General features: G+C 35.2%; 1 protein-coding gene across 2 annotated transcripts in view; it reads left to right on the top strand.

Annotated features, from left to right (window-relative positions):
• LOC145691793 (alpha-tocopherol transfer protein-like) overlaps positions 1-27,405 on the top strand; it is a 309,517-nt gene that overhangs the window by 245,299 nt on the left and 36,813 nt on the right. Inside the window, exon 1 of one of the 2 annotated variants that reach the window (XM_081767104.1) lies at positions 4,753-4,814. The exons of the other annotated variant lie outside the window; for it this stretch is intronic. The gene's annotated coding sequence lies outside the window, so the exon portion shown is untranslated. Of the gene's footprint in view, positions 1-4,752; positions 4,815-27,405 lie in introns of those variants that run through there. 2 annotated transcript variants of the gene reach the window in all.

The following is a 27,405-nucleotide window of genomic DNA, read 5'->3' as shown; positions in this document are numbered from 1 at the left end:
TGTGTGTGTGTGTGTGTGTGTGTGTGTTATTTAAAGTATATATGGGAGTATTAGAAAGTATTTTTTCTGTTCTTTACTACTATTGCTTATAATATTTTTTTTTCCTGAAATACTTTGGTCGTTGCGCAATGCTGCAACACTAACATTAGCCGCCACTGACGTGTACTCCCATCAGCAATCGAACTGGTGTTCAGGTACACTAACCATTTAGACACAAAGAAGCTTTGTTGGGTGTTAGTTGAATCAAAACTTTATTGCCTTCATATAAATGGTAGAGCGCAGGGTACCAAGGCATACATTATTTGATGATGATTTTGCATCGTAAGGCAAATTGTGGAAGGAGTAAAAGAAGGACTGCAAATTGCGGTGGAAAAGAACAGAACTGCGAACATTACAGGCCTTATGCAGAGTCGTTTTGACGTATGATTAGCGTCATACTAAACGTCTTACTACTGCTGGAAACATGTTAGTCGTTTTCTTTAGTATGGCACTAATCACGCGTCAGAGCGACTATGCATAAGGCCCTAAGAGTCTATGAAATCACCCTCATATCATCGAGTTGGTAGTGCAGTGGAGTTTGTTCAGAATCACTTTAGATTATGTTATATTAAGCCATAGTTTGCAAAAAGATTGTCTCGTGTTAGAGTGAAAACTAAAGGTGATCGTAGTGGGGATCAATATCGTGACTTTTAGTGTAGGTATTGAGCTTCCGGAATATAATACCTAGGTATTTGCCCCAAGAAGAAAAAATAGTCAGGGCCTTCATTTTTTTATTATTATTATTTACATGTTCGTTTGTTAAAGTATGAACTGTTTAAAGAGAGAGACGATTGCGTTTAAGATTTGACATAGGTAGGATTTCAACATTTACATCGCAAACGTATGGAAGAAATCTAGTTGGACGTAAGCGAGCTTCTGCTACTTGACTCAACCAGAACTTTTGCCCGTCTGTCAATCCGTTTGCCTGTCTGTTTCTCGATAAATTCCGTAACATTTAATTGATTTTATTGCAATTTCTCGTTTCTTCTTCAAACCTTTTACCAATATACCTATTGTTTGGAGATGAAACCCGCTAGGAAGGTAAAAACTATTGAAAATCGTTAACATACACGCCTCTGGCGTGGGAGACCCGGATTCGATTCCCGGCTGGAGCTCATGTGGTTCGGATTCCACGTTAATCAGTAGGTCCACATCTCATATACATTCGTTGCTGAACGGGACGTTAGAACTCAAAATCAACTCAGAAAGTCTATACTGTCCAAATTTCAAGTTTCTAGCTTACTAAATTTGACCTGGGAGTTAATCAGTTAGGACTTCTATAGCATGAGGATTCTCTCTTATTATGTACGTATATACCTTTATCTCTCGAAATCAAGATAAATATATAGCAATTTTCCTTCTCTAATTTACGCATCAACATTTTCACCCTTCCCATGTTGTTAAAACGGATGTTTACAAAAGAGTTGAGAAATACACGTTTGATGTACGGAAAGTGAATTATAACAGTGGGAGAATGAACTTCATTTTTTCATCATCATCTAATAATGAATAACCTTGAGGGAATTAATTTATCCTAATAATCCTTACCGTAATATCCAAGTAAACGATGAGAAAAATAATATATATGAGTATAATAAAGTTACAGTTGTTGAGGACCGGTTTATTTTCCCTTCACGTGCTTACATAACATCGGGCTTATAAAAGATGGAACTTACAATTAGCATAGGTTCGAAACTTCATAATACAAATTAATGTTCTTATCTACTGGTTAATTTACAGTCTTTATGGAACATAGAGGTTCTAAAGGATTAAATCTACAATTTAAGTGGGAATGTACACGAAAATGCTCAAAAACCGAATGAGGATATTAACAATTTCCTGTGGGAAAACTTTCGGTCCCCCCACTCGACTGTGGGATATTTCAAACTCCCTATAGGGTCCGTCCCCACAGTAGACAATCCCTAAATCCGCTCATGCTCAAAACACGGCATTTATATGAATAAAGCAAGAAGAGGCGCACATACATAAAAAAGGAACAATTCAATACGGCACATCAAATTATAAACTAGATAAACTTCTTTGAAGACACATCGTTTTATAAACAAAAGATAGGAGAAAGATAACAAAAATGTCGATGTTGTCAACTTAGAAATTATTTCAACATAAGAAATAAAATCTCCATGCGTGATCTTCCATGATAATCACTAATTCGATCCCCTGTGTGGTTTAAATATGGCATAAAAAGTAAGTCCTGTATAACACTGGTGTTGGGTAAGACATAAAACTAAAAGTCATCCACGTCGGGGCTAGTTGATAATTTATATTTCAAAGTAGTGATCGAAGTGAGACGGTATGTGGTGGTATGCCATACCACCTCTGGTTTTTAGTGATGAAGACATATCGTCTCTGGTTTTTCAATGATTAAAACATACCGTCACTGGAGAATAGATGCTAAACACTTTTAATAAATTCATTTTTATACACAGGAAAGATTTTATTTCTTATGTTGAAATAATTTCTAAGTTGGCAACATCGACATTTTTGTTATCTTTCTCCTATCTTTTGTTTGTAAAACGATGTGTCTTCAAAGAAGTTTATCTAGTTTATATTTTGATGTGCCATATTGAATTGTTCCTTTTTTATGCATGTGTGCCTCTTCTTGCTTTATTCCCAGCCACGCCAAGTGAACTTTGTGGTGGACAAACACCGTGTGCATGGGTTTTCCCGGGTTCTCCCGTTCCCTCCCACTTTCTTCATTCCACCATTTCATTCATTACTCATCATCACCGTCTCCTTTAGCCTAATCGGCTTTTTCCGTGGGACGTAAAACTCACAGATTTCATTTCATTTTTTCTTCTTGCTTTATTCATATAAATGCCGTGTTTTGAGCATGAGCGGATTTAGGAATTGTCTACTGTGGGAACGGACCCTATAGGGAGTTTGGAATACCCCACAGTCGAGTGGGGGGACCAAAAGTTTTCCCACAGGAAATTGTTAATATCCTCATTCGGTTTCTGAACATTTTCGTGTATAATTCTCTATAATACAACTCAAGGAAATATGCTTTATTTTTTTCAGAAAGTTGTTGGCGGGGGCTGAAAGTCTCTTCACATCCCCCCTCGTTACTACAGAGAAGCTCTCCAATGATTTTCGGTCATTATGTACTGTAAATAGAAATGTTTATTTTTTAAGGCAACATACCCTCACTGTATTTCAATATTTAGATAGCCGATATGTCGAATCAAAATCGTAATAAAACATACCGCTTCTGTTTCCTACCCCCCCCTTCCAATTAGAACACTTTTTGAGTGTAAATATTATTGACAAGTGATTGAATATTAGTTTACGTCTTTATACAAAGACGAGGCCTACTATATACAGTATATGTCAATTCCATCAGAGTTTGAAGCTTCTGCTGTCGATAATCTATATAGAAAATTAACATTATTGTTGGGTAATTGACTTTTAATTTTATGTATCACCAGTGTTATGAAGAACAGAACCTTCCTAGATTGGAAACAGAAAGCTGGCCAACGTTCATCTTACATTTAAATTGAACGCTTTGTTGGACATATGGCAAACAAATAAATTTGCCGACGTAACTCCTACGAAAAAAGTAAACTTATTATTATTATTATTATTATTATTATTATTATTATTATTATTATTATTATTATTATTATGTTAAGTTCGTTCTTATGAAAGAAATGCAAATGCTGTTTTTATAGTTTTCGCGGCATATGCTCCGAAACTTGCTGTGTGCATTACATTACAGGCCCATTGAGTTTTCGTTTTAAGTACTTAATATATATATATATATATATATATATATATATATATATATATATAACATTCATTGGGAACTAAGTTATATAACATTCACAATCAATGGTGATTTCAGAGTTTTCCTGGAGGGGACTTCCATTAGAGGAGTGTAAAGAGTAATATTGCAAACATACTGATAATCCACATTAAGCACGATTAGAGATACGACCCCGAGGGATATTTCGAAGCTCCAAGGAACAAATCCACCCTCAACTGTGCCATCCCATAAAATCAATAATATTCAAAACACACTCAAAGATGACAATAGAAATCACATCGGTTATGTAACCTTCTGTAATAAAGTGCATGAATTTGTTCTAGTCAGGTCCGGCAACATACAATGAGCTTTGGAAAACCTAATAAATTGTTTAAAAAAAAAAAAAAAAATCTAATAAACTCGTGGTTAATTTACTGAATACAACCTAATTCACGTTGACAAAGCAGAAAAAGTTAGCAAACGAAATTCAGTAGTAATGACGTGAAAGAGGAAAGGAAGGCAATGCAATATTACATCATAATGTCACGGCAAGGACACTACCCAACAATAGTTGTCGAAAGACGATGTAAAGTCAACACTTCTTATACAGCAAATAATTCGCTTATAAGGAAACCTGCTTTTAAAAAAAATAAACTTGTAGATAGTTTCTTACACATATTTCGTGAAATCTTTTTGGCATTAATTGCTCCATACTTTTTCTCATACTCATACAATGAAAAACATTTATAAGTCTAATGACTGTGGGAACTTCTCTTCAGGTTCTTTCTTGTTAACTTCAAGGTTAAGCTGACATAGTGTTCTTTTTTCATCAGAAACAACACTAAGAAGATTTTTCCTTAATAATCAGCAGTCTTGTAACCATTGTTGTGGCTAAAGCATCTGATCATCAAAGAAGTGTGGACAATAACATTTCATTTGAGTTTTTAGTTCGGAACATATTTTCAAGTAGGCTGGACCACTGCAAGAAAACCACTTTAGTTATAAGATATCAGTAAGTGCTAAACACTCTTTTTTGTCAATATGGTTTAACATCTTAATAATAATAATAATAATAATAATAATAATAATAATAATAATAATAATAATAATAATAATAATAATAATAATAATAATTAGTGATGTAATACTAATTTTGTAGGTGGGTATATGCTCCATCTCTTGTCACACACACACACACACACATATATATATATATATATATATATATATATATATATATATATATATATATATATATATATATATATATATATATATATATATATATTTGGTCTAGGAATTAATTCGTGCGGTTGGTACGCACACATTGAAGCTGTAGTACAAACACAAAATACATAAATACCTTAAGAAAAATATTGTCCATCGCTAGCCACCACTTTCGCCCATCTGTCAGGCAATGTACGGATTCCGTGGCGAAAGAAGTCCTCATCCTTGGAAGCGATCCAGTCAGAGACCCATGTTTCGATATCTTCTGAAGATGTAAACCGCTGTCCAATCAAATCGTTGTTCATGCAATCGAACAAGTAGTAGTCCGAAGGAGCAACGTCTGGTGAATACGGCGGGTGGGGTAAAACTTCCCATCCGACATTTTCTAAATAGGTTTTGACCGGTTTTGCGACATGTGGGCGAGCGTTATCATGTTGAACAATAAGTTTATCATGTCTGTTCTCACATTCTGGTCGTGTTCTGGCCAGAGCTTGCTTCAAACGCATTAATTGTCGTCGATAACGTTCTCCATTCATAGTTTCACCCGGTTGCAGCAGCTCATAGTACACCACACCTTTCATATCCCACCATATGCACAGCATAACCTTTGCACAGTGAATATCTCGTTTTGGTTGTGATGGACCTGGTTCACCTGGTTTCACCCAGGCCTTTTTTCGTTTAGGGTTCTCGTAATGGATCCACTTCTCATCACCCGTAATAATTCGATGCAGAAACCCCTTTCTGCTCTGTCGTTGAAGCAGCAATTCGCAAATGGTTTTTCGTCTTTCAACGTCTCTGTCTTTCAATTCATGTGGAACCCAATGTGACATCTTTTGAATCATTCCCATGGCTTTCAAGCGTTTGGAGACTGTTGTTTGATCAACGCCTAATGCTGCTGCAAGTTGTTCCTGCGTTTGACACGAATCCTGCTCGAGCAATGCTGTCAATTCTTCGTCTTGAAATTTTTTTGGCTGTCCAGCTCGCTCTTGGTCTGCCAAGCCGAAATCACCACTTCTAAACCGTGCAAACCACTTCTGACACGTTCGCTCAGCTAGAGCATGGTCACCATACACTTCCACCAAAATACGATGACTTTCAGTCGCACTTTTCTGCATGTTAAAGTAATGCAGCAGGACACCCCGCAAAAACACTTTATCAGGCACAAATTGCGTCATGTTCACTTAACTACAAACTGGTGTTGTTGACGCTTTAATCCACTGCCCTATACTACGAACGATACGCGATGACAGGGGTTTGCAACACATGTGTGGATACACGGAACTGTGCGACGCTCCGTTCGTTGCGCCATCTCTTGTCCACCCGCACGAATTAATTCCTAGACCAAATATATATATATATATATATATATATATATATATACACAGGGCCGGATTTAGGGAGGTGCAAAGGTGCATGTATACCCCTCTTCATTGTAACTATACACTACCTAAAGTGAGAAGTTAACAGTGAGTTTTGCAAAATCAATTTTCTGAAGGTTGAAGGAAAAGAATTCATCGAGAGCAGATACTTACAAGGGAACCTTCCGAAAATGATAGTTGCAGTGAAAGATGTGACCTATGCCAATTGAAAGAGCTGTAACAGAGATGTTCATTCCCCAAAAATTAGCTGCCCATGGCAATAGGTTCAAGAAATATAAGGGGTGGAAGTTCGGGAAACAGCAAGGTTGCACAAGGGGGGAAAAGTGCAAATTCCGCAAAAAAGGGGGCACGGCCAAATACAATGCTGACAAGTGCTGTATAGAAAGAGACTTGCCACAATAGGGAACAAATGAAGGCGAACAGTGGGGTTAACAGTGTTGCCAACTGCAATGAAAAGTACATGTTTTGCAAAGAGCACTATATGAAGTGAGTGCAATATTCAGTGTCAACATGTCATGTAAAACATAAGATATGACTTGTATAATCAGTGGTACAATCTAACAAAAGAAAATAGAAAAAAAACAGAAGTACGAAAAATACGGAAAAGACGGAGTTGGCCATTATGCGCCACATTTGATCACGAGCTGTGCATATTAGAACGAACAAAACAAGAAAGCATCAACTATGCAGGAAACCGATGTACCTGGAGTCGAAAAGAAAAACGAGTTCCAAAGTTGGCAGCACTGGCCATGAAAATCCAGACAATTCTAATATAGTTAGGCCACTCGATTCACAAAAAGAGAATTCCGGCAACAGCGCATTAGCCTTCGCATCATTTGTACATGCTCGTCCACATTGTACGTGCAATTGTTCGATGAGACAATGGTCCAAACAGAAGATACATTTGGAGTGAACACAGCGGAATACTGCCAATCCGTCACACATGGTACAATGATCGCTTGTGAATGTCTCGAAACAGTACTCTAGAGGTGTCGGAACCTTTGGTAGTCTTTCTATCACATATCCACACCTCTAGAAAGGAGACTTAATCAAAGGCTTGATCTGCTGTGTGTTGCTGTCTGCAGTACTATCACTGCCTATATGATATATCCAGAGTATCCCACCTAACTCTGCGACTGAAATAGTTTCAAAGCGAAAAAAATGTGACACATCTAGTTGTGCAGGAATGTACCCCTGTCAGCGGGCGACAAACTTCTGTGAGACGCAAGTGCCCCCGAGTCCCCCATCATAGGGTCCCAGGGGCCAACTTCAAAATTTCTAATAGCACCATCGGTCGAGTTATATTTCTTTCGATAAATCTTGGAATATGCAACAACGCGTATCAGAAATATTTACTATATGGAATTTCAAAATAGTCGCCAAAAATATCTACTCGGTGACAAGAACAACGTCCCTTTTTGGCGGCCATTTTGAAACCCATGCTTCATATAGCAAATGTTTCTTATAGGCGGTGTTCTATCTATCCAGAGAAATATCATCCGCCCCTGTTTCCCATTTGAAATGTTGCGGTTGACCCCTCGAGCCTTATGATGGGGGCCCTGAGGGACTTGCTTCTTACAAAGTTTTCTTGGCCCTCGACATGAGTACATTCCTGTGCAATTGGATTTGCAACATCTCTTTTCGCTTCGCAGCAATTTAGGATCACAATGTTCGATGCCATGTTAAGACAACATATATTTGTGGCGGCCATTTTGAAAAACATGTTTCATATAGCAAATGTTTCCTATAGATGTTATTGCACATTCCATAATCTATCGAGAGAGGTACCACTCGGTCCCTGTTGCCATTTGAAAATTTGAAGTTGGCTCCTGGGGCCCTATAATGGGGATCCTGGGGGCACTTGGTTATCACAGACTTTTATCACCCGCTGACATTGGTACATTCCTTCACAATTGGATCCGTCACATTTTTGTTCGTTTCGCAAATCTTTTAAGTCACAAAGTTTGGTGGGACACCCTGTATATTCCCACATAGACCCAACCATGACATAATGTTCACTACTTCTATTATCGGTTGTTGGCTCAACCCAACCATTTCATGTTCCCCAACTTGATATTGCCTCAATCACTCTAGCATTGATGCATTCCGAGTGATGCCTGTTGCCGAAATTTTCTTTTTGTGAATCGAGTGGCCTAACTATATTAGACTTGTCTGGAATTTCATGGCCAGTGTTGCCAACCTTGGAACTCGTTTTTCTTTTCGACTCTAGGTACATCGGTTTCCAGCATAGTCGGTGCTTTCTTGTTTTATTCATTCTAATATGCACAGCTCGTGACAAATGTGGCGCATAATGACCAACTCTGTCTTTTCCGTATTTTTCATACTTCTGTTTTTTCTATTTTCTTTTGTTAGATTGTACCACTGATTATACACGCCATATCTTATGTTCTACATGACAGGTTGGCACTGAATATTGCACTCACTTCATATAGTGCTCTTTGCAATACATGTACTTTTCATTGCAGTTGGCAACACTGTTAACCCCACTGTTGGCCTTCATTTGTTCCCTATTGTGGCAAGTCTCTTTCTATACATCACTTGTTAGCATTGTATTTTGCCGTGCCCCCTTTTTGCGGAATTTGCACTTTTCCCCCTGTCCAACCTTGCTGTTTCCCGAACTTCCACCCCTTATATTTCTTGAACCTATTGCCATGGGCAGCTAATTTTTGGGGAATGAACATCTCTGTTACAGCTCTTTCAATTGGCATAAGCCACATCTTTCACTGCAACTATCATTTTCGGAAGGTTCCCTTGTTAGCATTTCCAAAGGAATTCACATCACAGATGCCTAAAGGCATTTTAAAAACTCAAATTTAATTTAAATGTACTGGTACTATTATTGATGCACCTCTCAGAGAATCCTGGACCCGGCCCTATATATATATATACGTATATCAGATGTTTCAATACTATTAGTTTTTGCACTATTAAGATTTAAAGTTGTTCGCAAGTTCGTAAGAAAATTATGAAATATCCTTGCTTATAGGCAACTCACACTGGCTCTCTGCGCGGATCGGTTGCATAACAAGCAGGATATGTATAAGAAGTAACAAGAGAAGTCTGAAAGAGAGCTATGTTTTGGAGAACAGTTACCTATCAGCCAGAGAAAAAGATTACCTATAATGTTATAGGTCAATTTAAGACCTTATAGCTCTCTGCGTTAAGTAGGTACTTGCATGACTGACCAATGTTGTTTCCGCCGCCTTGCTCATTCCTTTTGTCCTACCTATCACTATGACACTTTCAAAAGATGTATTTAATGTACCCAGAAATAAACATATCTCGTTTGAGTTAAAATGTTGAGTACATTTGGAGTAATTTAAGATTGAAATTTTGAATTTTAACATTGTAAATCTGTCACGAACCACAGCCTACTGGCTGCTGTGATAATCAGGACCATAACCAAGAGGAGATTAATCGCCCTCAATCTGTAGTTTGTCCGTCCTGCAGCTTACAACCTCTATCTTTCTCTCTCTCCCAAATTGTGTTTAGTTGTTGTTCTTTTGCTTGGAGAATGAATTCAGCTTTCTTTTGTCAGATCACAATTGCATTAAAATAGAAAAAGTTTAATCTTGGTTTTATTGGCGCATGACCCAGTAGTCTAAGTGCCAACAGCAATAATGTCGAAATTAGTATCCGTATTAATACTAATATTGGCCTCATTGCTGTTGGTACTTAGGCTACTGTATTACTGAACTATTCAATTAAAACAATGATAGCATATCCCAATAAAGAATAGACAAATGAACAATACAATAATACGAAGACAAGCTGTTTTCATGAACTACCATACCTAGAACTTAGAATTTTAGATGTCTCGGGAAAGCAGAAATAAACTTAGATTATACCACTGTCATAAGTTCAAATCTAGTCTTTGTTGCGATCTTCAGACACGAAGCTTTCTTTTGCTCTAGATGCCAATTTCAAGACAAATTTAAGCCAATTAAGCATATGATGCCTGCGGCGGCGTTATAATCGAATATTTTTCGTGTTTGTCCGATATTTTTTAATTAAACGTTTAGTTTTTTATCAGAAGCAATGGAAAAGAGCCGCTTCGACCAAACAACAAATAGGCACCTTTTCGAGGCCAGTTTATGGTTGAATTAAGCCCTGATACCAGTGCCGAAGTTAGAGTTGGGTAGTATCGGTATACCCATCTAAAACTTTAGTTCAATAATATCTTTCTATTCGAGGTTTAGGTTTGCGTTTAAAAAATCACAAACAACAATCTTTCCGAGAGAAGTAGCTCAAGTGGTAGAGCGTGGATTCCCATTCGGTAGGTCGTGGATTCGATTCCCTCTGCCAACCATCCTAAATGGAGTTTTCCTCAGTTCAACCAAGAAAATGCCGGGATAGTACGGTACCTACTAAACAGGCCCTGGCCGATACCTTCCCAAATCCTTTCTATTATTGTTGTTGTTGTTAAATATGCAATATAAAATGGTCCCTGAGCCGTATCTGGTGATTATTATATAAATAAAATAAATATGCACCCTGAAAAAAAAAAAGAAAAATAGATAAAGACAAAAAAATGCTCTCCTCCTGACAGTATTTCCTTAAAGAAATAAAAGTTGTAAACTAAGTTTTTCGTTTTTACTAAAACCGAGGAAGCAAGTAAGAAAACTCGCAAGTCTAGCTCTTCTAGTTAGATTACAATATTCGTGGTCAGACATTTTTTCAGATGTTGAAAGGTGTTTCGAGTATACCATCAGACAAAAGGATTTGAAAAAGATGCTGCCTGCACTTATAAGCTGATGTACTATTCCAGCATTCACTTAATCTGCCAAAAGCTTGGAAAGACCAGTAAGGTGGGTTGGCTATCGATTTTTTAAGAGTAGAATTACTCGAACAGTTGTTTTCAGCGAAATTTAACCCTGGAGCCGGTCACACAGATGATTCCAATAATAATAATAATAATAATTATAATAATAATAATAATAATAATAATAATAATAATAATAATAATAATAATAATAATAATAATAATAAGTCGGTCAAGAGGGTGTGAAAAAGCTTTTGCAGGTCAGCTATCCTAAGAGAGCTTTTACTTCATTCTCACCAGGCATATGTCGGAATAGTAGCTAACTTACAGGCCCCAAGTACTCTCCTATCCAATGCCTTTAACAAAGGACATAATCCATCTGACATCTTCATCATCAAGCCAGAGATGCCATAACAACCTTAATAATGTGAAATAAATAAATAAATATACTTATGTCTTTCTCTGAAGTAGTAGTTGGCAAATTAACGTGTTCTTTGGATTTTTCTTTACTATTTCTTAATATATTTGTTTTCACATTTTCGTCAATGGAATTTACACAGCTATTGTCTCTTTTCCTTTTCAACTAATTTTCTAGCACCTTCTTGGATATCTTGCAAATTGCGAAGCAACTCTTAATTCGTCGACCCACAAGGAACCTTTTGGATTTCCACTTTTTTAGTTAAATTTTAGACTTTCACTGAAACAGATACTGCTTCCTTACTATTTATCATAGGATCATGGTTCGCACTTTTTTTTTAAAGAATGGAGCATCATCCTTTCCAACGGAACCACTCGCTTGTCCATATTATACACCAGAAACGAGAAAAACGGAGAAAACCGGGAGCTTTTTTGACTTTTCTTCTTTTTTAAAAAATTTTAGCGCCCATATATATGATGCTAGGCCAAGTAGTAATGACGCAGTAAATTTTTGAATATATATATATATATATATATATATATATATATTCAAAAATTTACTGCGTCATTACTACTTGGCCTAGCATCATGGTTCAAATGCCATTTTCTTCAATATTACGCGCTCTTTCCAACGATACCATCACATGTCCGTATCGTACACCTGAACCGGGAAATTCGGGAAAAACCGGAATTTTTTTTTTGAAAAATCACAACCCTCGGAACATTTCGCTCCTTTGGCCCGGCCTAGGTCCACGTAGGGATTTGAAAATCACTTGAAAAATACATTTTTATGTACAAAATGCTTGTGCAAAATTTCAATCTGATATCTTGAAAACAAAGAGCAGAAAAAAAATTGAAAATCTGAAGATGATCCATTTATAGATATACGTATGTACATATTTTCTAAAAATTCCTACAATATTTCTATTTGGACTAGGATCATGGTTCAAACGTCATTTTCTTCAGTATTACGCACCCTTTCCAACGGTACCACCCATATGTCTGTATCATACACATTAATCCAAAAATTTGGGAAAAACAGATTTTTTTTTCTCAAATTACCCTCTCGTAATATTTGCACCTCTCGGGTCCGGGCCCGGGTTCAGATAGGGATCTAAAAAAAAAAAAACAGAAATACTCATAAATCAACACAATCCGTATGCAAACTTTTAATCTCTTGAAAACTAAGGGTGAGATTTTTAAAAATTTTTCCTAAAGAAAAAAAAAAAAGAAAAATTCACACTCCTCCGCCCCCACTTGGCACCGCCAAGTTTATCATTCGGTTCCAAAATGCATCTGGGATGTTCTTTGGTCCATGATTGACTTGGCCAATAAAAAATCGGGTTCAATACGTGTTATTTGAACTTAATAAGCGATTAGGCACAACGCTTCTCCATGGTACCGATTCGTACCATAAATTCCCAAAGGGTTAAACACTACTAAGCAAATAATTTCGAAGTGACGGCTCTATCGAAATGATCAAAGATTGCTGTGACATGTTCATACGCTACAAGTCTTTCCTGACTTTTGTTTTCTCCCCCTTCCTGTTAACAAATTTTCTTCAATATTCTTTTTTATCTGAAAGTAAATGAAACAAGAAAGAAAAATGTTTAACCAGTCCCTTTTTTGTTCAGTAGATTGAGGAAAAACTATTACTAGTACTAGCTGCTGAGTATTTATCGAAATCAATCGCTCCTTTCTTTGATATTAATTGCAGCTACAAATGAGCAGTACTAATCCGAGGTTCACTGTTGCATTTGCTGGTACTGGAAACGGCGGTGAATGCTTCAAACTAGACCGACGATAGGTCATATGATTTGTTATTTTTGTGGAGGCCAACGATTTCTTGGCGCAAATATATTCATTTAATTTCCTCTTAACTCACTTTTAAGTAAAAACATACTTTTTTGGAACCTCCTTCCGCGATTAGAAAGGAACTAGTTCCATCCCATATTGTCTTGCTCAAATTATATCCAATCATCAGACTTTGAATTTGAATTTGGAATTTGGAAGGTAGGAACAACGCATGTGACATCTTGAGGAAAAATCACTGCATGTTCAGAGCGCTGTTTTCCATTATAGAAGAGATTCTCAAAAAATTTGATTCCCACGCCCTGAAAACGCAAATATTTTAAAATAATTTAGACATCATTCGCGGTAATAGCCTGACGACCAGCTCATTATTGAGATTTTTTTTTTATTTTGAAGCAAGGTACATGAAAAGCAGTTGTTGTTTGTACCAATGAAGTGAGTAGACTATTGATCGAATGTAGCGTATACCCGCGTACTTCCTAATACTACTACTACTACTACTACTACTACTACTACTAATAATAATAATAATAATAATAATAATAATAATAATAATAATAATAATAATTATTATTATTATTATTATTATTATTATTATTATTATTATTATTATTATTATTATTATTATTATTATTATTATTATTATTATTATAGCATAGGCTCTAATAATAATCAGTTTCGTAACAGTTGTTGTAGATTTAAAAAAAATCTTTGAGTTAAACGTCCCATGATTATGCCTGTTAGGCTGAGGGAGACGATGATGGAAGCAAGTAAATGATGATGGAAGAATTGGTGGAATGAGAAGTTTGGAGGAAAAGGGAATATCCCGAGATAACCCACGAGCACGATGTTGTCCACCACAAATTTACTTGGCCAGGGATCGAAGCAGGAGACCCAAACACCAGAGTTAGGCGCTCTATCACTGAGCCACCTGCCCCCCTTGGTTGTAGTTAAAACATCTAATCATCTAAGAAGTGTGTACAACAACATCACATGTTAGTTTCTAGTTTGGAAGAAAATGTACGTAGACCGGATTATTGGACGTTTAGGTGATAAAATACCCGTAAGTGCTACATGCTCTTTTGTCGTTATATTGTTAACATAATAACTGTTACTATCGTTTTATTAATATAATTTTTTTTAGTAAGCAAGCAGAATACTGGGCCTGTAGGACTAGCTACTTTCTAAGAGGGACTGAATCAACATGACTTGAATTTTGCTGCTTGTTCCTTGTGCTTATTAATTTTATTGTATTTACTTGTGTTATGCGTCCAGCTCAAATTTACCTGTTTAGGCAGTCCGCTCCACTGGAACTACTCGATATAGTGCCACAAGTATCAAAGTAGAAAGTACTTGACGATCTTTCTTTATTCATGACATCTTCTGGGGGCACGTTGCGTGAGCAAATTCGATCAGCTAATCTTAGCGAAGAGCAAGATTCTGGGGGTGCCTGAAGGTTTGCACTGAAAATACTGTTTTTTCCTTCTGGTTTTTTTTTTTTTTTTTTTACTTGAAGTTTAGTGAAATACGTCACTTACCGAAATTTTACCCGTGTGATGATGCCCCTCCCCCACTTTTAAATTTCGACTCGAAACCAAAATCAATCGTTTGTTTTAAGAAAAAAATAGTTTGTTTCAAAACTCTTTAAGAAAATTTTGCAAAATAAAGTTGGGGGCCAACTTAACACCGGCTTCTATTTTCAAATTTTGATTCAAAACTGAAGCCAATCGTTTGTTTTTCGTTTATTCTTGATTGTTTTGAAGAAAAATCCTTTATTTCGAAAAACAAAGAGATATTAATAATATATCCAAAAATAATATGTGAAAAATAATATGTCCAAAGTGGTCATATCAGTGTTGAATTCATAGTTTACGTGATTATTTTTCTGTTTCGTAACAGCCCCGATGACATTTATGACCAAGTTTGGTCAAGAAGGGACATGTCAGCTGAACTGGAAATTAACAAAGGCAACGTCGAATACATTGTTCTGCACTGTTGCCAACCTCGGAGAACAAAATTATCGATGATGATATTTTAACCAAAGTTTAGGTAAAAAGGGACGTCAGCTGGCCAGATTATTGACAGGGCCAGCGCCGAGGGCGTCGCACTTTGATATTTATTTATTTATTTATTTATTTATTTATTTATTTGATTTATATTGACAGGGACAACACCAAAGGAAATCCTCTCCCATAATTATTTATTTCAGTCATGTCTTTACTTTCAAATATAATATATTGCATAAACTTTACCTCCCTGTACAAAGAACGTATATTTCAGTTAATATAATATACTTGTTAAGTTTATTGTACATTTTGACTTACCTACTCATTACTTCGGGGGCATTTTTTTTTTCTTATAATCAGTACCGTGCCGTGAGGAGGCAAGCGGGGCAACGACCCCTGGCGCCGAAGTAAGGGGGCGCAAAATTCGGTTGGAAAAAGAAAAGACATAAAATGCAAGGGAAAAAGTAATGAAAGGTGCTCAAAATCAAGGAACAGCATTTTTATTTTTAGGAAATTTTCTAACGCTTCACGCCAATCATGATGGCGCTTCGCATCTAGTCTGTCGACGTAATTCATATGTACGGGGACGCCGTCATATACTCTAGCCCTAGGCGCTGATTTTCTAAGGCACAGCACTGCTTATAATTTAGCTGAAGTTTGTAAAAATCATCTTGTCATTGTTTTTTTTAAAACAATTCTTTTAGAAAATGTTTAATTTTCTTTATTTCATTCAAAGAGAAGCAACTAAAATGAGACTATATTTGACCATTCGGTTGAAACGTTTCTGAACACTTGTTAATGGCGTGATATTTTTATTTCGCTAATATTAAAAACAGATAACTCTAGACGAATATTTATGCCATAATTCGAAGCTAATTACACTGCAGCTGAAATTTTCAAAATGATAATACTCAAACACTGGTTTTTCCATCTATTTTTCACTCATTAACGTTTCCTGAAGATGGGCTATATGTAGTTAACTGCTCTAGATTTATTGATAAAATGTGGGAAAACATTGGCCAAGGACATTGTTATTTTATTACCATATATTTCATCTTACACAAAACGAAAACAAAGAAAGGAAAACAGGAAAACGAATAAACACATAAACGGAAGGATAATTTAAGAACAAAGAACTATATGGTTGTTTTCTCTCTTTACATAAGTATCTAGTTGCACGACAATTTTTTCTGGATATCTTCTACTGGGTTATTAAATTATTATTTTTTTAATGCTACCATATACAGTAGTTAAAGTATGTTAATAGCTCCCTCGTGGCTAAGCTGTTTGCACATGTGTCTTTGGCGTGCGAGATCCGGGTTCGACTCCTGGCGGGAGCTCATGGTGTTCGGATCATAAGTTAAGCTGTAGATCTACGTCTCATATAGCCTCGCTGCTGAAAGGGACGGTAAACTCAAAATCAAATCTGGATAGAGCATTCGCTTCTGGTGCATGGGGCCCTTGGTTCTACCCCAGCTTGCGCCAAGTGAACTTTGTGGGGGACAAACACCGTTTCCCCCCATTTTTCATTAAAAGCATCAAGTTACAATTGTCCCTAAGCTCTGTTACAATTGCCCCCGGTCTTCCCTACTTATCTGCTTAGCCTAATTGTTAGTGAGCGCGCTTTGGTGTGCGTGGTCGCTGGTTGTATTCCCGGTGGAAGCACTAATATTGTCCATTGTTGGCTCATCATCATGAGGTAATTAGGGCTCTATCTGATTTAAGAGGTAGCAAACTCCGGTTCAGAAGGCCTAGGATCACGCATCGCGCAGTTGAACGAGCGCCACCTAGCCGGCCGTAGGCTTTTATCGGCTGTAACACCAGAGAGTTAAGTTTAGCACTTTTTTTTTCTATCTGGTAGCTAACTTAATCAGAAGTTCAATACAATATAACTAAAGAAAACTGAAAAACATGTAGCGTCTTTATACGAGCATATGGTTCTCCTGTAATTCGCCTCTTCTCTGCATACTGCAATAGAAAATAAGCTTCGTGTCGCAAGAGCCCATGAAGGACTCTAGCCGACTTATGGAACACATTTCATCAGGTTACTTACGGACAGCACATCAGCTTCCAAAACTTTACATTTCTGATCTTCTCATGCAAGTGTATACAGTACCACATAATGCTTGGTACATAGAGGGTAGACTATTCAACTTGAAACGTCCTTGTAGTTTTCAAATTAATTCATGAAATTCAATGAAATTTTATAATATGCAAATATCAAATATACTTGATATTATTTGGCCTAATCTGCAATATTATTAGGTTAAAAGTTATGTTTTGTTAAATAGAATACGTCAGGTTATTATACATTAAACAAAAACTGACAATACTATATTTATTATCTAGTTTTACAAATTAAGAACTACAGTATTATAAACACACATAAACAAAAAAAAAAAAAAAAAAAAAAAAAAATTGGAGGCTTCCACAACAGAAAGAAAAACCTGTCAATACACATCGAAAGTACTATTGTGTTGATATGGACAAATTTAGAAGAAATGGAACATTTAAATTTTCAAAAGATTTCCTTTCGAAAAAATGAATAAATAAGTACTACATCCAGTGGCGTTCATATTTACGATTTTGTTTCGGGAGGGGCTTTGCTAACTTTAGGGGGGGCTTTGCCTGGAAATGTGAAAATTCTGCAAGATATTTCATTTACTTTACTATACTAAGTAAGATTTCGGGGGGGGGGCTTAAGCCCGGAAGCCACCCCCCTAAATACGCCACTGACTACATCAAAACCACGTGGACAGTGCCGTGCCGTGGGAGGAGAGCGAGCGGGACGTCGGCCCCGGGCGCCGAAGTAAGGGAGCGCAAAATTCGGGAGGAAAAATAAAGAAAAGAAGGAAAGTAAAGAGAGAGATGTAAAATTACTTGGAATATTTTAGACCAACAGCAGTGTTTTTCAATCTAATATTTAATTTGATCAGAGTTAGATTTATACTTTTTGCGTGCCTAGCCACTTGCTAAAAGCGCCCCACTCGTATATAAAATGGAAGAGCAAAAGTAATAAAAAATGCTCAAAATAAAGGAAAAGCAGGGTTTATTTTTGAAAATTTTCTTACACTCCGCGCCAACCATTGTTGGTCTGCCGACGTCATTTATATGTACAGGGGCGTCATCATATACTCTCGCCCGGGAGCTGATCATGGCACTGCACTGCACGTGGACGTTTTGCAAGACGAGAAAGAAGAGAAGAAAGATCATAATACCGTTTATAGCAATTTAGTATCTCAAACCGTTTCTACGATATGATAAACATGATTAAAGTTTTCAACGCTGGTTAAAATCACGTAATTACGAGAACTTGCTGTAATTACACCTATCTAAAACTGTTGCTGAAATGTCAAGGGAACAAAAGAAAGCAACAATATTTTTTTAAATATTTCCCAGAACTACGTCATTTTAAGCAGTATAGCATTCTCTATCCATGTTTTTCTTATCTTGGAACGTTTTCAGATATCACACTGCTGTAAGGGCATTCTGATCTTTACGTCTTTTGAAAAGCATCTATGTGGTTACACGTAATACTTATTTAAGTACTTTTTTCGAAATAAAACATTTCGAAAAAAGTCAAATTTTCAATTCCTTGTAATTTTGTCTAAATCAAATAAAATATTTTTTCTTTTTGTTTTGTTTGTTTGTTTATCGATATTGTTTTCAGGTAAGTTTCCACTTCAGGTCAGTTCCCACCCTGCTCCTAGCACGAGCATTGTACAGGGTGTCCAATATACAATGCAACCCGAAGTTTGAGATTGGGATAGTAGAACTTTTGAACCTGAAGCGATATACAAATAATGGGTATACTGAAATAAAGCTTTGTTAATGCATATATTTTTAAACTAGGAAGCAAAGATTGAAGTACACTAGAAACCACACAGTGATACCAGATGTAGCCAAAGATGTATTTTTTTTTTCAATACATGTAAATTGACTCATAACTCATATGTATGGACTTTTCAGTTTGTTTAGTTGGAATAGCTTGGAAACTATGGCGCAGAAAAAATAATTTTTCATTTCCACCGATAACTATTCGGGTGAGGTTTCTGAAAAATAGAACTAGGAAAATCGTAGTTTTCATAAATTAACACTCTGAATTGGCAACATTGCTGATGTTTCAGTGCATCAAAAGGTGTGTTAAGGATATGTCCACATTATGCAATTCCTAAAAACAATGATAAAGAAACTTTGAAATTACCATGATAAACTTGTACTTACATGCATCCCGCAACACTGCTATTCATTTCTATGCGGCTACTTAAAGCAAAAGGTATACAAGAACAATTCTCGAACTATACAAGACCTGGAAACGAACATTCGCGGCTTTGAAAATATTAACACTTCTACTCTTCGTAAAGTTGCTGCCAACATGGAGAAACGTGTGAACCAGTGTTTCAATCAAAACAGGGGACACTTCCAGCATCTACTGTAGAGCTGATAACTCATTGCGTGGTAGTAGCAGTGTTGCCAGGTGCATAAAAGTAAAAGTTTTATCATGGTAATTTCAAAGTTTCTTTTTCATTGTTTTTAGGAATTGTATAATGTAGACAGATCCTTAACACACATTTTGATGAACTGAAACATCAGCAATGTTGCCAATTCAGAGTGTTAATTTATGAAAACTACGATTTCCCTAGTTCTTCCTTTCAAAGACCTCATCCTATTAGTTATCGGTGGAAATGAAAAATTCTATTTTTCTGCTCCATAGTTTCCAAGCTACTCCAACTAAACAAACTGAAAATTAACGACAGAACATCCATACATATGAGTTATGAGTTAATTTGCATGTTTTGCCAAAAAAAAAAAAAAAAAATGATTTAAACCTTCGGCCACATCTGGCAACAATGTGTGGTTCCTAGTGTACTTCAATCTTTGCTTCCTAGTTTAAAAATATATGCATTAACAAAGCTTTATTTCGGTATAACCATTATTTGTATATCGCTTCAGGTTCAAAAGTTCTACTATCCCAAATTCCGGGTTGCATTGTATATTGGACACCCTGTAAAGGTAAACCGAAATTAATTTCAGCCAGGCTAAAAGAACCTCTTGGAGACGCAAAGTATGCTACGATTGGGCTAACTGTTTCGAAGAGGGAACAATTTTCAAATAAGCAGTCTTTCTCAATGTATCGTGAAAGCCATTTTCTTCTACAATGAACGACGTCAATCGATAACTTTGACGAAGTTTAGGCTTATGAACTATTCTTCTATATTGAAGAGATCCTTTTCTGAAGTATAACAGATCTGTATCGAATGCTTCTGGTGGAAGGCTGGTAAACGGAACAAAATGTTCTGTTTGTAAGGTCATGCCGTGATTCATTGTAAAATCAGAACCAATCATATATTTAGTATTTTAACTTGGTCATCCCGCTGATTAAGATCGGTTGGGAATTAGAATCAGGATAACCAACAGCGCAGTTCTGGACAGTACATGGACAGGAACATCATCTTCTGTACGGAATTAGGGTCCAAGTCTGCAACGTACACGAAATGTACCATCTTGGTAAAAGCTAAAAAGAAATGACTTCTTAAATCTACTCAAGTATCAGGAGTTATGGAAAGCAATGTTGTGATATTCCAACTGGCATGTAGCAAGTTTAAAATTTGCGATATTGTAACGAAACTTAGGACAAGCTATTTGACATCAGTGTTGCCAGGTCTATATATTTTTCACTCCGATTTTTCAGTCGAAATTTTCAATATAAATAATACTTTGGTATATCTATACAAATTGTCTTTAATATTGGGAAATACGTTGTTCATAAAGGGTAATTTAAAATTTGCAATTGAGTGTAAATAGGGGTGAAGCTCTCTATATATATTTTTTGTTTGTTTGTTTGTTTGTTTGTTTGTTTGAAGAGGCCACTATCCTAGTGAACAAACGTTCATGTCTAGTGTGAAGGATTTTCGGTCTGATATCAGCCACTGTGTGAATGTGAAGTAAACGACGTCATGTTCATGGGTTGTATTAAGACTCTCTTGTTTTGCTTATTCTCTCAACCCCCCCCCCCCACACACACACACACTTTGCCATTGCGAGATTATTTAATCCAGTCATTTCCAACTAGATGCTCTATGACGTCACAGCTTGCTGCTCGTATTCTCATAAATTATACAAAGAAAATAAAGAAAGGACAGTAAATATAGCGCTAATTTAACAAAATGTGGTGACAAGCAAGTAAGGCATAGTCGGTGGTTCTGTACTACACTACTCATGGATTCACGATTAAACATATACTGCCAACACTTGTTTAATTACATTCCACGTATCTCGTTCCCTCTTGTTCTTTGTTCGACTTGTTCTCTCTGGCCTGGCTCTGATCATAAAACTCTCTCCTACATCATGCATTGACCAGATGGAAATGATTGATTTTAACTAGGTGCAATGATATGACATGTATACTGTATCTTCTGACGTAAAATACTAAAGCGTGGGACAAATTTTAAGGTATTTAAACTATTTAACCCTCAGTTCCCTTTAAACTTGTTAGCAAATGAGAGGGCTGCGGTATTGTCACCTCTTTCTACACATTCACGTCAGTAGATCTTTGTACTTTATACTTTATACTTTATACTTTATACTTTATACTTTATACTCGTATATACTTTATACTTATCTACCACCTGCTCACTTGATCGTGTGCTGAGCCACAATCTTTTACCACATAGCAGCGTCGTGTTACAACCTTTTATTCGTTTAGACCACACGTTATCAAGTTGTCCCACGATTTAATTAAAGATTTGTGTGTGTGTGTGTGTGTGTGTGTGATGTTGCATTTGAAATGAGATACCATGCTACAAATTAAGAATAAATAAATAAATAAAATCTCAGGTAAATGTTGCAGGTGATCTACACTTTTTGAGTTTCTCACTAACTAGCAACTTTATTTGAAATATACATCCACATAGTTGTTGAAAAGACATTACTTGTCCTTGTGGCAATGTGCCAAAATAATTTGCATCCGTGTGCGTGCATAATAGACTTATCTCTATTGTTAAATCAACTTTCTCCGAACAACACTATTTACAAGGAACGATCTTTCCTTGTCCGAGCTCCAATATAATGACTCTCGTTTCCTCCTAATTTAATGATTCAAGTTTTTCCTTATTCATAATGTATTACACCATCATTGCTGCAGAACGATGGCAATCAGAAGCGGCTTGTCAGCAAATTTAATTTGTCAGGTTATAGCAATAATAATAATAATAATAATAATAATAATGAGTGGTTTGGAGCTTAATATCTCTTTCTGCACCGAGTTCTATTATTATTATTATTATTATTATTATTATTATTATTATTATTATTATTATTATTATCAGTTTTCGGAATTGGAGTTTAGCATCTTGTTTCTATCCTAGTGTATGGAAAACTGTTGTTGTAACTCCAATTCCGAAAACTGATGGTAGGTCTGTAACTGACTATAGACCTATTTCTATTCTTGATGTAATACCAAAAATTTTTGATCAGCTTATTTACAATTATCTTTATAGTTCCGTTGAACATTCTATTATACCTGAACAGTATGGCATTTTGAAGGGTAAATCAACTGAACTCAATTTGAATAAATTTCTGACCTTGGTTTCTCCTGTTGTATATAATCGAGGTCAAGTTGATACTATTTATTTTGATTTTGGTAAAGCCTTCGATAAAATATCCCATCATAAGCTTCTTAACAAACTTCATTTCTTTGAAATCTCCAAATCCTTGATTCACTGGTTCGCTTCTTACTTGTTTGATCGTAAATTCGTAGTTAGATATATGGGTTCTAAGTCATCTGTTTACAAGATTTCTTCGGGCGTTCCTCAAGGGTCCAATTTGGGTCCATTATTATTTTTAATATATGTGAATGATATTGGTAATTATTTTAAATGTCCTTTTTTACTGTACGCTGATGATCTCAAGATATTTTCTGAAATAACTTGTAATCAGGATCACCTTAAATTACAAGCTGATATTACCTCAGTTTACCAATGGTCTGTACAAAATTCACTTCCATTAAACATGAATAAAACCAAAAGTATAGCGTTCTCCAGGAAAATGAATATACGGTGTATCGTATTTTTCTTACTCAATAAATCAGTATAGAATACAACCTGTTTCAATTAACAAAGATTTAGGTGTTATGATTGATTCTAAATTACTTTTTGACCATCATGTTTCAACCATGGTTTCCAAGGCTAGAAGGAATCTGGGACTCATCAAATGGGCTGCTAGAGATTTTAAGGATATTACAACTTGCAAAATTTTTATTGTGCATATGTACGTTCCCACTTGGAATTTGCTTGCTTGATTTGGAACCGTAACCTCATTAGTATTACTCAAGTTTTGGAGTCAGTCCAGATTTCCTTCCTGGCCTGGTTAAAATATAAATTTAAACTATACGATCTGCCCAATAGGGAGATTCTCGCTAGATTGGATTTACTTGCTCTCGAAGTTCGACGTAATTTAAGGCAAATTAAATTTATTCATGATATAATACATGCGAAACTGAACTTAATTGAATATTTGTTTATTAAAGTTCCCTTGTATAAATCTAGGCTTTACCGTCCTATATTGTGTAATAGTAATTTAGTTGGTTCTCCATTATTTATTTGTGTTGACAATATAAACAAAAAGTCACTCAAAATTGATTTTTTCGATTCGAATTTTTTGGCGCTTAGAAAACAGTTTTTGGATTGTTATATTTAATTAAAATACCTAATTTAACCCTTTTTTTTTTGTATATTGTCTATTGAATTTTCTTTTCTTTTTTTTAACCTATATGGTGTATATTTGTTCATGTGTTTTATTACTATTATTTTTTAATTTGTTTATTTTATGATCTACTTATGTAAATTTTTAGTAATACATCCTACTTGATTGAATCTTTATTGAATTGAGGATATGTTTGTAATTTAGTTTGAATTAAACTTGTGTTAATGTTTTTTCTTTTGCTCTTCTTGATTGTCATGATTTCATGTATTTTAATTTCTTTGTTTTGTTGTATTTTTTCCTGTAATATTCCATTGTATATAATTGTATATATGACCATTATGGCTTTGGCTGTGGTCGCAATTTCTCATAATAAATAAATAAATAAATAAATAAATTATTATTATTATCTAAGCTTAAATTCTTCTGTCTTTGATGTTTGTAAAATGTCAGTTATTTTGTGGTTTATGTATCCTGACCAGTTATTTTCTGGTTTTGGTATCATGACTTTGTAGGGGAGAGTAGCCAAAATCACACCACTTTTTACATAAACGATTTAATTCGAAACTTTTGAAGAAATTTAAAATGATTTTTTGATCGTATTGAACTTTATAGTTTTCCAATTCTTTCATAGTGATTTCATAACGATATCTTATCATTATCATGATAAAAAATGATGATAGTTTAGAAGCCTGCTATTGGTGCGATTTACGCAACAGGTTTCCCAAATCGCATTATGTGAAGCCAAAATTTGAATATATGCAAATTTTACAGTAATGCACATGGGTAAAACAAATTATCATTTCCATGGAATATCGCATTATTTTATTTATGTTATATTAAGATGAGGTATAATACATCTTTAAAGAGAAAAAAATACTGCAATGTAAATAACCGAGCACAGAAATAACATCTTAAAAATAAGCTAAGTAGAAATACAACCTACAAGTAAAACAAATTCATATTTCTATAATATATCACATTGTTTTATCTCAGTGTTATTAATACGAGGAAGAACATATCATTAAAGAAAAAGATATCCATATTGTTGATCCAATGAGCAATATTGTTCATAATCCTATGAAGCGTAAAGTATCTATATTTATGGAAGACAGACAACTACACCTTATGCGCACAAAAATCACATTGGAATGCATGTTCATCTCCTGAAACACCCGCACAAGACTCATGTATCAGACTTTACACAAAACACTCTGTATCCTATCTTCGACTAAATTTTGTTGACAAAGGACGCAAAACCAATCTTGTCCATAGATTTCAAAAGCCACATTTGAAACACTACAAATATGTAGCGCGGAGTATCGTGATTTGGGTGTATCTACTTTTCGAATACACTTTTTGGTGTTAAGGTTTCCTGAAGCACATGCAGACCTAGCTGACGGTTCAGAAATATTAAGTCTCTCCACACGTTTGGATACTCTTGATTGTCTTTGCCGTTATTCTTCAAGGGTTTTTTTTTTTTTTTGTAAGGACTTGAGTACTTCTGTTCTTTGTGATTGCATGTTGGTAATTCTATTTCCTCTTGCTATTGGGTTGGTCAGCATCACTTTATTTTCTATATATTTTTTCAAAGCACGATTCATAGACTCTGGAGACCATTTTCCATACGGGAGCCAAAATCACACGGGTGCGATTTCGGACATACGGTAGTAGTGCGATTTGGGAAACTACACCATTTAAAAAAATATATTGTTTACATACCTCACAAATTAAAAAAAAGAATAACTTGAGTTTTTCACTATAATATTAAAGGTATTTTGTTTATTACTACTTATTGAAACATAAGCTCATTCTCTTACCTTAATCCCTATTCTACTGTGAAATACCCCGAAAATTAGTCAGGAATACTCCAATTATATTGTACTGCAACTGCACACACACATAACTTACTGAACGTCGTCACTTTACTCTGTAATTATGGAAATATGCCTAAGTACTTAATTTAACTACCAGATGGCTTGTTAGTACTACGGTTCTTTTTAAACTAGAGGTGGTTCGATTTAGAACCCGGTGCGATATCGGGAACTCTCCCCTACGTAGTAAGTAGAATTATTTTCAGCTAAAATATAGTATCTTCTTTACATGTGTAGTGTAGCATAAGAATTAGCATGCAGTCTTCTATTAAGTACAAGTTCAGTAATTTTTTATTGTGGATTTAACTATTAATTGTTAAGCAACTAGTGATGAGTTTCATGACTGCGAAAAAGAAAAAGAAGAAAAATTCGTCCATCATTTGGCAATTTTATATATATATATATATATATATATATATATATATATATATATAAATACATGTGTATTTATTTGACAGTTCAAAGGTTAGCGTTTGTCCTCAAAATCAAAGTTTAACATTTTTATTCCGTGTATTTCCCCCTAATTATTTTTCTAGATAGCAATTAGTGAAATTTTGTTTTAATAGAAAGTAGAAAATTTAATTAAGTTCAAACTCCAACTTTGATGGTCAATAACCCAGAAATCAAAAGCAAATCAAGATATACCTCTATGGGCTCATTCCACGCCAATTCACCCAGGCCATGTCACCCACCAATTCAGATTTTAATGAAACTTCGTGTACTTGTTAACACTACTAAGGTATGACGACCTGTAAAATTTTTCTTCCCAAATCCTAATAGTTTGTGAGAAATACAAGATCAAAGTTTCGGAATTTCAGGCATCCCGGTCGTTCTCGAGGCTATCTAATATTTCGTAGAGCTTAATACAAAAATTTATATCTCAGTATCTATGGAATGTATCACTTGGAAATTTCTACCCGAAGTTTATGTAAGTCTGTAGAGCTAATAATAATAATAATAATAATAATAATAATAATAATAATAATAATAATAATAATAATAATAATAATAATAATAATAATAATAATAATAATAATAATAAACATAATCAAGATTGCTGTATATTAAGGATGAAAAATGCACTCTTGCACTTCAAAATAGTTATTTTTTATGTAAATTTCTAATTTTACATAATGTGCATTATCGCTGTGAGGCAGATCAAATACCTTGCCACTACTTTTTTTTAAAAAAAAATTGAACCTTAACGTATGTTCTAAGAGACTGCAAAATAAAATTAGTAGTTTTTTGAATGCTTCGGTTAGTAATTCTCGTTTAACCCTTCAAGGCCCACGCGCCAGCTTTTTGTGTCGTGTGTAAAGTGTTATTGCCATTGATACAAGCAATATTGGTACATTATTGCTTGATTCAGTCACACAGGTCTCTAGTAATCACTAAGTACACATAT

The sequence above is a fragment of the Thermobia domestica genome, chromosome 8 (assembly GCF_964235325.1).
Source record: "Thermobia domestica chromosome 8, izTheDome1.hap1.1, whole genome shotgun sequence".
NCBI lineage: Eukaryota > Metazoa > Arthropoda > Insecta > Zygentoma > Lepismatidae > Thermobia > Thermobia domestica.
This window is presented reverse-complemented; position numbering and strand designations above follow the sequence as displayed.